We start from the raw sequence: 12,874 nt of genomic DNA, 5'->3' as shown, positions 1-12,874 counted from the left end.
AGAAGTATCCTGAGCACAGGGCGATAATTGTTCATCCCTCAAGGAATGGGTCCCTTCGAATGGATCATTTCTCTCTTCCTCAGAGTGAAACTACTAACTGGAAGGTGGGCTAAAGGGAGGGAGGCCTTTCCTCCCATGACCTGGCTGGAGGTAATATCACTGGAGAACAACAGACCTGGGGGTAATCTTGTCTTGCAGCTGGAGCTAGGAACACAGGAAGGCCTGATTTTGCCCTCATTAAGAAACCAATGCTATAGTATTGGGAAGGTCCCTAGAAATTTATTAGGGGAACAAGATCTTTAATGCTGTGCGCACTTTTGTCAGGGTTAGACTGCATTTATGTGTAAATAAAACCATATATGACAAAGACACCATAGTTTCCACTGATCTTCATTCTAAGGAAACCAAACTTGTATGCACTGGTATCCCTGAAATCTCTCACCGCTCAGAGATTGGTGTGTGTGTAACAACATGTCAGTTATAGATCTGCTCGGTACTTCAGTTCAAGACTTTGGGGGCTGACTGCATCTGTTTGCTGCAACACCAACGGAAACATCCAGACTTAGTCATACTTTGAGTATAGCCACCAAAATCAATGGAACTAATTTAGACTGCAATCCAATAAATACTTACCTTAGAGTAAGTCCCATTGAGCCCAATGGAGCTTACTTCTGAGTAGACATATTTTGGACTGCAGCCTTAATGACTAACTTGAGTTCCATTAATTTCAAGAAACTGCAGCTCCAAGTTTCCAGTTCCTTAAAATTCTAAGCTTCCAGTTCCTTAAAAGGAGAAAAATATTTAAAAAATAGCCACCCTCACATTGACAATCACCCTGCCCATGTCACCATGGCAGAGCACAGGATGTGATGTAAATTGTAGCACACCACCAGTATATATGTTCCAGATAAGGAGACCACTACTCACATGAGAGGGCACACGATATGAGGCTATATCTCTCTGGGCCTATGTCATGCACACTCAGAGTTCACAGTGGGAACTTTGGTGATGGCAATTATGGGAAAAGGGCACTTTGCAAGTCCTGGAAGTTCCCTCCCTTTCCCCTCTGATATCATTATCATCATTATCGTTATCAAACCACCACCACCAAGCATGCAAAAGGAGAGTAGGGCCATATTAGCCCCTTTCTCCTGGTGGGGCTTGAGCCAGAGGTGTGTGCTTTTGCTGCCCACGTTGTATGTCCTGCCCTCTCCCCCCTCGGAGGCTCAGCAAAAGAGTCTTTCTTTCCCTTGGTGGTCTTGAATTCTTGTCCCAGGTGGGCTGCGTGTGCTCCCTGCTGGGATGCCACCCTGGGAGCTATATGGATGTTGTGTTATGTATCTTCTCCTTTCCCCTCTTGGAGTGTGCTGTGTTAATTAAAACAGTGATTGTGAGGAGCTTAAGGGGATTCAAACTCCTGCCTGAGGACTGGCAGTGGGTCAGTGTGTTGCCACTGGGGCTGATGGACTGTTGTGTGTGCTGTGTACCGGGGGCATGCCGTCATGGGGTTCATTGGCTGCCATCATGCACAGCCAGCATGTTGGTGTTGTCATCAGTACAGTCTTGTCATTGGTGGGCTGTGACAGCGTTTCCAGTGATGCTGGTGCATGTCCATTTTGTGCGCACTATTCTTGTATTTTCTGTGCATGTGTGTTTCCTCCTCCTGGGCCTGAGCACACATTGGATATGGCGGCTGTTCTGCTTGCTCCAGTTCTGACATAATGTGAGTTTAGGATTGCTCTGCTTGACTGCCTCAGTTTTCCAAACCCCCAAATGAAGGGGTTTCCACTGCATGCAACCAAATGAAGGAAGCACATAGGAACTTGCTAGAAAACCCCTGTGAGTGATTTGTCTTCAGTGTCGTTCAACATTGGGCATGTCACTATTTGTAACAGGCATACACAACTGGTGATTCACTAAACTGAAGCAGCCATGCACTGTAGCCTCTGCAATTCCTGTCAGCCTCCCTTTTTCCATTCCTGGCAGGGCTTTGTTTCCAGTCCCCTGATCATCCTTGTTGCCCTCCTCTGAACCTGTACCAGTTTGTCTGCATCCTTCTTGAAGAGCAGAGACCAGAACTGGACGCAGTACTCAAGATGAGGCCTAACCAGTGCTGAATAGAGGGGAACTAATATTTTACATGATTTGGAAACTATACTTCTGTTAATGCAGCCTAATATAGCATTTGCCTATTTTGCAGCCACATCACACTGTTGGCTCATATTCAGCTTGTGATCAACGACAATTCCAATATCCTTCTCACATGTCATATTGCTAAGCCAAGTATCCCCCATCTTATAACTGTGCATTTGGTTTCTTTTTCCTATGTGTAGAACTTTGCATTTATCCCTGTTGAATTTCATTCTGTTGTTTTCTACCCAATGCTCCAGCCTATCAAGGTCCCTTTGAATTTTGTTTCTGTCTTCCACGGTATTAGCTGTGCCCCCCAATTTTGTATCATCTGCAAATTTGATAAGCATGCTCTGTACCTCCTCATCCAAGTTGTCAATAAAAATGTTGAAGAGCACTGGGCCCAGGACCAAGCCCTTTGGTACCCCACTAGTTACTTCCGCCCAGTTTGAGAACATGTTTAGTAGAACATGGGGAACCTACACTGCTCTGCTGGGATTTGTGGAGAAGTGGCAGCAATTACCAGAGCCCGTCTCTCAGTGGACCCTGCTGGCTGAGCTTTGGAAGATGTTGATTCAGCAAAGGACTAGAGTGGCCTGGAGGCTTAAGAAGGCTGGCAAGGCCTTTCCTTCCAGTGGCTCCACTCTTCTGGAAGAGCTATTGGTAAATCTTAAAAGGCCGATAGCTGATTCTGCAGTCACATGCCCCTGAGCAGCTACTGAGCAAGAGACATTACAGAGGAGTAAGTGCCTTGATCATGAACCTACCTCGGAGTCAGAGGAGGGGAGGGGCTGTCAGGAGCTGGGTGAACTGAGCAGGGATGTGCCCCAGAGTGGTGCACAGAAGCCAGAAGTACCTCAATTGGAGGTCGGTAGCTGTGGGGGCAGAGTCAGGAAGCAACATATCTAGTCTGTGTTGGATAAAAAGGCCTTTCCCTTTCCCTTTTCAAGGGGAGAGCAAACCAGAAAGGGAGCAAGGCAAGAGACAAGGCGACTGGTGAAGCTTGTCTGACAGGAGCAGCATGGAGAATGGGACACAACTCTCATTTGGTACTCCCCAGTGAAATTGGTGACCACAAGCTCTGGGATGCCTAGCCCAAGGAGCCTCTCTACCCCTCCATGCCCCCAAAGACACAACTGTTTGATTCTTCTTATAGGCCAGATTATTTCCTTTTCTGTCTCCAGTGACAGACAGACTCTATCTGGGGCAGACTTCTTTAAGAACATAAGAACTTAACCAGTGGCCCATCTAGTCCAGCATCCTGTTCTCACAGTGGCCAACCAGATGCGTATGTGAAGCCCGCAAGCAGGACCTGCCTGTGGGCTTCCCCACTTTTAAAAACTTTGTGTAGCTACTCTTAGTTGTTATTACTACCTTGTATTTTCTCTTTATTCTGAATCAACTTTCTCAGAGTGAAAGAGGCAGCCTCAGAGCCAGGGCACTTGGGAAGAGTTTACAACCTCCAAAGTTGGAAAATGATGTTCTCAGGCTGGGACTGTATACAGGGAGGTGCTGAGGGCAATCCCCCAAGTGGAGTGACCCAAGGTCTTCTTTGGGGTGACACTGGGACTTGACAGGAACACCCCCACCCACTAACCCATCCTTCCTAGAATATGTGATGTAACGTCTAAACTGTTATCAATTTTTAAGAGTCCTGTTTATGGATGCTCAATAAAGTGATATAAAATGCAACTCTAGCACAGCTCCCTTCTGTTCCTATATGGTTTGTGTAAGAGAACATATGTGTGAATTGTACCTCTCGAATCAGATCATTGTCACCCATTCTGCTGCCCTTAACGGCATTCTCAACAACAAGTCACAGCCCATCACCAGTGAATCAACTGCCTCGGTTTGTATTATGGCAGGGCCAACACAGAGTTGCCAAGCTCTGATACCCAATGCCACTGCTTGTTCACTTTCTCATTGAAAAGGCCTTTTCTACTGAGCATCTTTATCATAGGTGGTGGGAGAATTATAATCTGGATTTGTCCACCTCATTAGCTGAAAGCTGTATCGGTGGTGGTGGTGGGGATGTAATTATTTGTGTTACAATGTATGGAGATTCCGACTCAGATACCACATCTGGATCAGGAGGGGGTGACAGCAGAACTTTAAAATGATTCCTTTCCCCGATATAATTAAGTTGGTGTAGCTGTGCATCTCATTCTAGTAATTCAGAAAGACTGAGAAATGTCAGCATGGCAAGTGTACAGATGATAATTGTATGTTTTCTACTCTTATCTGAATATGACCCCTGTAGTGGTTTCCTGCTGGTAAACCACTGAAGAGAGAGGCAGTGGTTAGTAAACTGGGGGAAATGAGATGAAACATTGCTTCTGTAATTAATATAATGGCATACTTATTTGAAGGATATTGCTAATTAAAACAAGTGGTATTTTCCCATCATGTGGGCTCTGGAAATGGGTTCATAGAATATACAGTACATTTTACTCAACAGAGTTAGTGGTGATTGAGGTAAGACACTGTGATATACTTGCACTAGCCACACTCGATTTTGGCACTGCCAAAATGACCATTAACAGGAGCCTAAAGGACATAGATCTTCAGTGTGACATAGCCAACGCCGCTAAAACCTGTTCCCCCCTCCACTCTGGATTGAGGTTCTTTTCCCCCCTTCCTGCCCCGTATTTTGAATTTTTAGATCTGCCGCGCTATAGATTAGTTTTTACCAGGGCTAGATTTAACTGTTTAGCATCAGCCCTTCTTGAAGGTCGCTTTCGGGGCATCCCACATGCTAATCGCCTTTGCCCCTGCCGACTTAATGAAATTGAATCTCTGTTTCATGCTCTTTTTATTTGTCCTCTGTCCTTATTTTGTCCTTATTTTACTCCACTGAACGCATCAAGTTCCTAAATCCCTTGATCATGAATTCGCTTGGAGGTACAACCTTGGAAAAACTGAAGTTCCTTTTATCCGGCACAGATAAATCATTATTGCTTGGGGTTGCCAAATTTCTCCATGCGGCCCAATTTTTACGCAGTAAATACATTTCTAGTATTTCGTGTTGATTTTCTTGTGCTAGATGTATCTACTTGTTTATCCTTTTTTATCTTGCCTGTTTTAATTTTCTTATTTGTATAATGGGTCTATGACCGTACAATAAATTGTACTGTACTGATATACTTGCACTGTAGCAAACTACATCTGTCCTCATTGGACAGATGAGAAGGCATCCATTGTATATATTTAGCTGAAGACTTCTTCACCTTTATGCATACAAATAAAACTGAATATTTTAAATTTAAATTCATGTGGTTCCCTGTGGATTAAAAAAAGTCATTTTCTGTCCCTTTACACCATCTCTCCATCACATGTCTGTAGATGAAAGTTATCTTCTTTTTCCTTGGGTGTTCTAAATGTACTCGTAATTGCTACCCTTAAGCCCAAACGTCCCTCCCCCCAAAGCCCATTTATTCAGCAGCTTCAGGGCTCTAGTTGCTGCTGCTCTGGTGGTGATGGTGGCAGGGATGAAGGAGGGGCTTTCTTTTCCTTGCTCCCTCCCTGGCACCTGGAACAATACTGAGGAGGAGGAGAAGGTGAGGAAAAGGAAAAGAAAGGGGAGAAAAGAAGATGGATGGAGGACTCCCTGCTGCTGTTGTCACAGCAGTAGCCAGAGCTAGGTAAGCAAGTGGGAGTAAGGTGGAAGAACAATCCATCCCTTCTTCCTCTGCTCCTGCATAGTTCTTCCCTGGCATGGATTGTAATCTGAGCCAGAGAAGAGCTATGGGTGGGACTGGTCCCAATTCAGGATACGGTGTACGCAATGAACATGCCAAATTCATATTCTGAACCAGGTAACCAAATTGCTCAGCAACATTACTGGTAGACTGGTAGATGAGGACTGCCTCCTGGCTGAAATAGAATCCACTTGAAATTGTGCCCTTCCTAATCAGCAAAATTGCCTCAGTTGTTTAGCAGGTAGAGATCTTTGTGTCTGGGAAGGACTCACATTCAAGCGTGAGAAAGCAAACAGAATGATGTTGAAAGATCATAGGCCTTTTAAAAAATCCAGATTATTCTGGCAGTGTATTAACTCTCCTGCAATGACTGAAATTTGTAAAATTGCAAGAAATATGCAGTTTATGAATGCTATCCCAGCTCACTTCACCTCTTATATTCAGTTCCTCAGAGCAGCTAATGTAGCACAATCACAGCATTAATTCTATTCATTTTGATGCTTGGTACCTTTTCTACCACATCCATTACTTTGTTGGACTTCTTTAAAGAAGTAAGAACACTCTAGATAGTCTTTCATTCCAAGACTTCATTTTCACCCATAAGTACAAGGAAACAGCTCCCATTTAACTAAGACTTACTTCTGAGTAAACATGCTTGTGTTATTCATTTAAAAGTCTATAATAATCACAGCTTGGATGTTATGAACTGTGTGGAAAATGGCATTCGGTTGGGTTGCAGGATCACCTCGCCCAAGGAGATAAGCACACGCAACAACACCAGAATCTAGATATTATTTATTTATTTATTATTTGATTTATATCCTGCCCTTTTTTCCAGCAGGAGCCCTATTATTAGGACATGAACTAGGTGAGGGCTTGAGTAGGTCAAACAAGGATGCCACAAAAGTCCAAAGAAATTGTATGAAAGCCTGGAAGTTCATTCAGCCTGATGCTCTGTGTGTTTAATCAGAAATATTTTATTTATTTATTTATTACATTTCTGTACTACCCTTCCTCCAAAGGAGCCCAGGGTAACAAACATGTAAATAAATACTAAAACAATAGTCCCATTGAGGTCAATGAGATTTACTTCCCAGTAAGTTAGTATAGCATTACTGTCTAGGGCTGAAATCCTACACTCACTTACCTGGGAGTAAGCTCCTTTTAAATTAATGGGACTCACTTCAAGTAGACATGTTTAGGATTGCACTGTTAGAGGTCCATGTGAAAGCCAGATCTATAGGGCAAGGGTTGAGGAAAGAAATTCTATGGGGGATAAGAGAGACAGCCAGTTAGACTCAGTGATGGAGTCAGAGAGAAAGAGTATAGTGTAGAGGTGCTGCAGCCTTCATCCGCCTTCACAGCCGAGGCAGTTGAGTAGTTCGGCAGCTATATCCACAACTGAGCAGTCCTATTCAGGATCCAGTCTGCTCACCCCGTATGGTGAGGGGGCTCGAAAAGGTGCCCTAAACATAGTCTGCCTCATCTCTCTTCCTGACTGGATTACCGTGTCCAGTGGGGTCACCCCTTAGCAGTCACAAAAGACAATTGAATTTTGGGACATGGAATATATGGACATTGCTGGACAATACAGATAGTGAACATCCTGAGTGCAGGACTGCCATCATCGTGAGGGAGTTGAGACATTTTAATATTGACATAGCAGCACTCCAAGAAACTCCAAGAAGAGCAGGAAAAGGGCAACTGAAGGAAGAAAAAGGAGGTTATACCTTCTTCTGGAAAGGACTGCCTGAACAAGAATGACGAATACATAGACTAGGCTTTGCTATTAACAATAATCTTGTGAAGCTCTTGCCAGAAGTTCCTATTGGCATTAATGAATGACTCTCAACTCTCCGGTTAAAACTTCCCCAAAACCAGCAGGCAACTATTGTAAGTGCTTATGCATCAACATTAGATGCTGATGAAGACATCAAAGAAAATTTTTATACCTAGCTGGACACCATCTTATCAGAGATACCTAAGGAGGATAAAATTATCCTTTGGGTGATTTCAATGCAAGAGTTGGGCATGATTTCGATTTATGGCCAGACACCATTGGGAAAGAAGGAGTTGGCAATAGCAACCTAAACGGCATTCTACTTCTGACTAAATGTGCAGAGTATAACCTTGCTATTGCATACACACTCTTTCATCAGAAAAATAAATTTAAAACATCATGGAAGCACCCTCGGTCAAAACACTGGCAGATTCTGGATTACGTAATTGTCCGTGCCAGAGATCGTCATGATGTACTCCTCACCAGGGCCATGACGAGTGCTGATGACTGCTGGACAGATCACTGATTAATTCGATCCACTATGGCCATTAATATTGTTCCTCAACATAGACTCCAAGGAAGAAAACCAAGGTGTAAAATGAACATCCATGCCCTTCAAGATCCTACTAAGGGAGCCTGCTTTCAGACAACTCTCAAGAAACATCTGCCTGAAAATGTTGAGGAACACTGGATTAAACTGAAGACATCCATTATTGCAGCATGTGAACAAACGATTGGATACCAAACTAACATCAGGATTGGTTTGATGAGAATGATAGTGAGATTGAACATATCATTGACAAAAAAAGGAAAGCCTTCCAGATATGGCAGAAAGACATTAACTGTGCTGCTAAGAAAAACTTTTATGCCAGTGCAAAGGCTGAGGTCTAAAGAAGAACTAGAGAACTTAAGAACGCCTGGTGGATAAAGAAAGCTCAAGAAATCCAGCACTTTGCAGATGCTCACGATGCACGGGGCTTTTTTAATGCCACAAAGGCCATCTATGGATCTATAAATTACGGTACAAATCCCTTACATTCAATGGATGGTAGCAAACTTCTTAAGGATAAAGAGTCTATTGCACTGCTCTGGAATGAGCATTACCACAACCTCCTTAATCATAACTCTATCATGGCTGATGAGGTCTTCTTGCAAATTCCACAACAACAAACTAGAGACGAGCTTGTAGTATCCCCTAATTTGGATGAAGTCAGTAAAGCCATTAATCAAATGAAGAAGAACAAAGCTAGTGGACCTGATGGGATTCCTGCTGAAGTCTTTAAAGAAAGTGGGCCTGAACTTACACAACAACTTCATAAGCTCATCAAAAAAATCTGGATGAGGGAGGAGATCCAAGAAGACTTTAGGGACAGCATAATTATTACCCTTTTTGAGAAGGGTGATAGAACAGATTGCGGGAACTATCAAGGTATGTCTCTTCTAGCTACCACAGGTAAAATCCTTGCAAGGATCCTCGCAAATCGCCTCCTGCCAATCTCAGAGGATGTCCTCCCCAAATCTCAAAATGGTTTCTGCCCTTCCAGGGGGACAGTAGACATGATCTTCACTGCATGACAGCTTCAAGAAAAATGCCAGGAGCAGAATTGACCTTTATGTATGGCATTTATTGATCTGACTAAGGCCTTTGACACTGTGAACTGAACTGCTGTCTGGACCATCCTTCTGAAAACTGGATGCCCTGATAAATTTGTGAATATTTTGCGACTCCTTCATGACAACATGACAGCAACAATTTTGGACAACAATGGCTTTCAGAGCGATCCATTCAGAGTCAGATCAGGCGTAAAACAGGGATGCGTCATTGCTCCTACCTTATTTGCTATCTTCGTTGCTATGATTCTACACCTTATTGAGGGGAAACTTCCTACTGGTGTGGAAATCATATATTGAACAGATGGAAAGCTTTTTAATCTCAGTAGGCTGAAAGCAAAAAGTAAGGTAATGTCAACCTCTGTCATAGAACTTCAATATGCTGATGATAATGTAGTATCTGCACATTCAGAGAAAGATCTTCAAACTATCCTAAATGTCTTCACAGAAGCATATGGAAAGCTTGGGCTCTCACTTAATATTAAAAAAACCCAAAGTGCTTCATCAACAGGTGTGAACTAGCCCCTCTGGACAGCAAAAGAGGTTTAAAGATGTTCTTAAAGTGAATCTAAAGAAATGTAACATGAACATCGACAACTAGAAAGTCTTGGCCCGTGAACGTCCCAAATGAAGGTTGGCTATTATCAAAGGTGCTGTGGACTTTGAAGAAGCACAAATACAGGGCGAACGGGACAAATGAGCTAAGCGGAAGGCACGTCAAACAAATCCTCATCATGACCATCTTCCATCTAGGAACCTATGTCCTCACTGTGGGAGGCTGTGTGGATCCAGAATTAAAGACCTTATCTTGGAAGACAATTTTACTCGGCCACGAGTGATCGCCAAATGATGAGTGTAGAGGTGGCCAGCCCTCTGTGGGCCACTTTGACAGGGGGGCACAGTGCCTGCCTGTCAATCACCTGATATCATGTGACATCAGGTGATTAAAACTTCATGCCCCAGCCAGAAGGAAAGCATTAGGAGCACAATATATATGCTATAGTGTTATATAATCAGCCTCTAAAGTTTCCTGACAGTTGTGGTATTTCCATGGATGGGGGTGGAATGTGACATCAGAATCAGGAGAACCCCTTGTCTTATAACATCTCTTTCCAGAGGTGCAATGAAAGAATTATTAGTATTGTTTCTAATTTATTAGAAGTACCTCTTAATGGATTTATGCCCTAGCATGTATGTAAAGGATTCAGGATGGGCCATTTCAAATTAAAATAGCTAACATTTCCACCAGTCTTAGAAGTTTTTCAAGTCAAGCTTGCTGAAATATATACCTGCAGAACGCAGGCCTCATATCTAAAACACTCCTGATCTCTTAACAACACAGGTTGGTTTTAGGTTAAGAATTGCTTGAAAAAGGCCAAGAGTTCCATATAGCATTTAACGTAGTGGTGGGTCCCATCCACATGAGTTCACATGTAAAAGTAGCCAATAATAGCCAAAAAATATTTCAGCCATACTGAAATGTGATAGGCAAGAGGAAAAGTCATGGTTACCTGTAAATGTTCATATTAAAGGACCAGGGGTTTCATCTCTATAAATAACCACAGCAGCAAATATTAACGGAGGACACCTAGTGGTGGAGAGCCATAACAGGTTATTCCTCAAGACAATGTACATTATATAACCTGCACAATAAAATTGTCTGTATTGCAAATTCTTGGATAGAGATTGTAGAGATTTTTCTAGAGAAAATATGCCAACAAATGTATCAGAAATTCTAAATAAACTTTCAATAAAATAATTTGTGTGTTTGGTTTTGTAGGCTGGATTTCGTTTCAACCTACTGTAAGCACAGGGACTAGCTGGAATGGCATATTAGATCTTAATACACTTGTCACTTATTTCTAGGAACAATAATAAACCATAAGAAAAGTCTTCAAATAGAGCCAGAATGCTTAATAGGCACAAAGTGGGACTCTGGATGCTGAATATAGCACCAGTGAAAGAAATATGGGTGTGCCTTCAATTATTTTGTGTGAACTATCTTTTAAAAGTGAAATTAATATATATTTCTCCCTAAAAGAAAATCCACATCCATCCACAAAGCAAAGGAGATGTTTATCCAATATACGAATAGCAATTTCATTATTCAAATGCGAAAAACCATCTGTACACAAGAAGGAGGTGTTAGCAGGCTTGGGGGAAGCCCAAGGTTTGTAAAAGTAGAAAGGTACTTTAGAAAAGGAACTCTTGGAGGCAGAAAAATCCCCAAACAGTCCAGTGAGGACTGAGCAGGCTCAGGAGCCAGAGAACATTGAGCATTGGGGGTAGAAGGTGGAGAGTAGAAAAGGGTTAAGGTGGGGATAGGGAACAGAATATCCTGAAAGAGGGCATGGCTGGCTGGTGCCCTGAATAGGAATATTCCACACTGAAGAAGTGAAGATTTCACTTGTTTTGTTTTAAAAGCATGCACTTTTATGTTGCAGTTGTGTATTCAATGCAGCTCTCAAAATATTTCTTAAAACAATTCAAATACACTAAAACTAAACAGCCCATTAGTGTGAGGTGATCATCTTTGATAATATGCTATCCAACACCCCACTATTATTTAGGTACTTCAACAAGTTATATAACGCTTAACACTGGAGTCTCTCAGTGGTACTACTGATGTTCAGTGTCACAGTATATTAACACTTTTATATAGTAGAGGAATATGTGACTCCACCCTGAGTTTATAAGACAGTGTACTTTCAGATAGCACTTGTTTGGGCTTGACTAACTAATGACCCAACATTTAATTAATTAAAATATTCATTTATTAATTACACTTTTTTTAAAAAAAATACAGGATTCTTCTTCTTCTTCATCTTCTTCATCATCCACCCTTCACCAGTAGATCCCAAGGCGGGCCACAACAATATAAAATACATGATTAAAACAGGTTTAAAACAAATTATAATCACAACTAGAGAGGGTCCTGAAAATATACATCTGAAGGGTCAAAACCCAAGATGAAGAGGTGCTTCTTCAGTATACAGGCATTGCCAGTACACATGGTTGTGTTGTATACAATTCAAAACAAGATGCCTAGGTAAATCTTATGGATTTGATTTAAAAAATCAAGAATGTGGTTAGGTGGTGTATGATAATTTATTTAAAACATTTCTAGACCACACTTCATCAAAGCAGATTTCAGGACTATCTACAATAATATAAGTGATAAATAAATTAATTACAATTTAATACAATTCAATAAAACACTGATATTAGCAGCTGTGGTAAAACAACCCAGCAGATATATTAAGGTGAAATGAAAGCATGATTGGCTGAGTATTTTGGAACCATGAACATGTGGCATTTTCACTGTGTCTGCCTGCTCTGTTTCAATGAGGTTAGCATAAAAGTGAAATTTACAAGACAGCTGAATTCTTGTAAATGTCAGTATGTTGCTGGTTTCCAAGCTTCCTCAAAACTAGGGTTACTGAGTGGCTAATCTCCCATGTCTGTCTAGTAAGGAACTGAACCTTTGAGGGGCAAACTGCACACTACTTGCAAATGCATGTAATAAAGCCCTGATGGGTTTTGTAATGAAAACAGCCTCCCAGACTGCATTTTTGAGCAGCGGAGCAGTGAGTGTGCATATAACCCTTTCCCTGCCAAATATTTTTTTCCTGTTCAGGATCCTCCCAGCTGCTTT

Source organism: Rhineura floridana, chromosome 4 (assembly GCF_030035675.1).
Source record: "Rhineura floridana isolate rRhiFlo1 chromosome 4, rRhiFlo1.hap2, whole genome shotgun sequence".
NCBI classification, from domain to species: Eukaryota; Metazoa; Chordata; class Lepidosauria; order Squamata; family Rhineuridae; genus Rhineura; species Rhineura floridana.
This window is presented reverse-complemented; position numbering follows the sequence as displayed.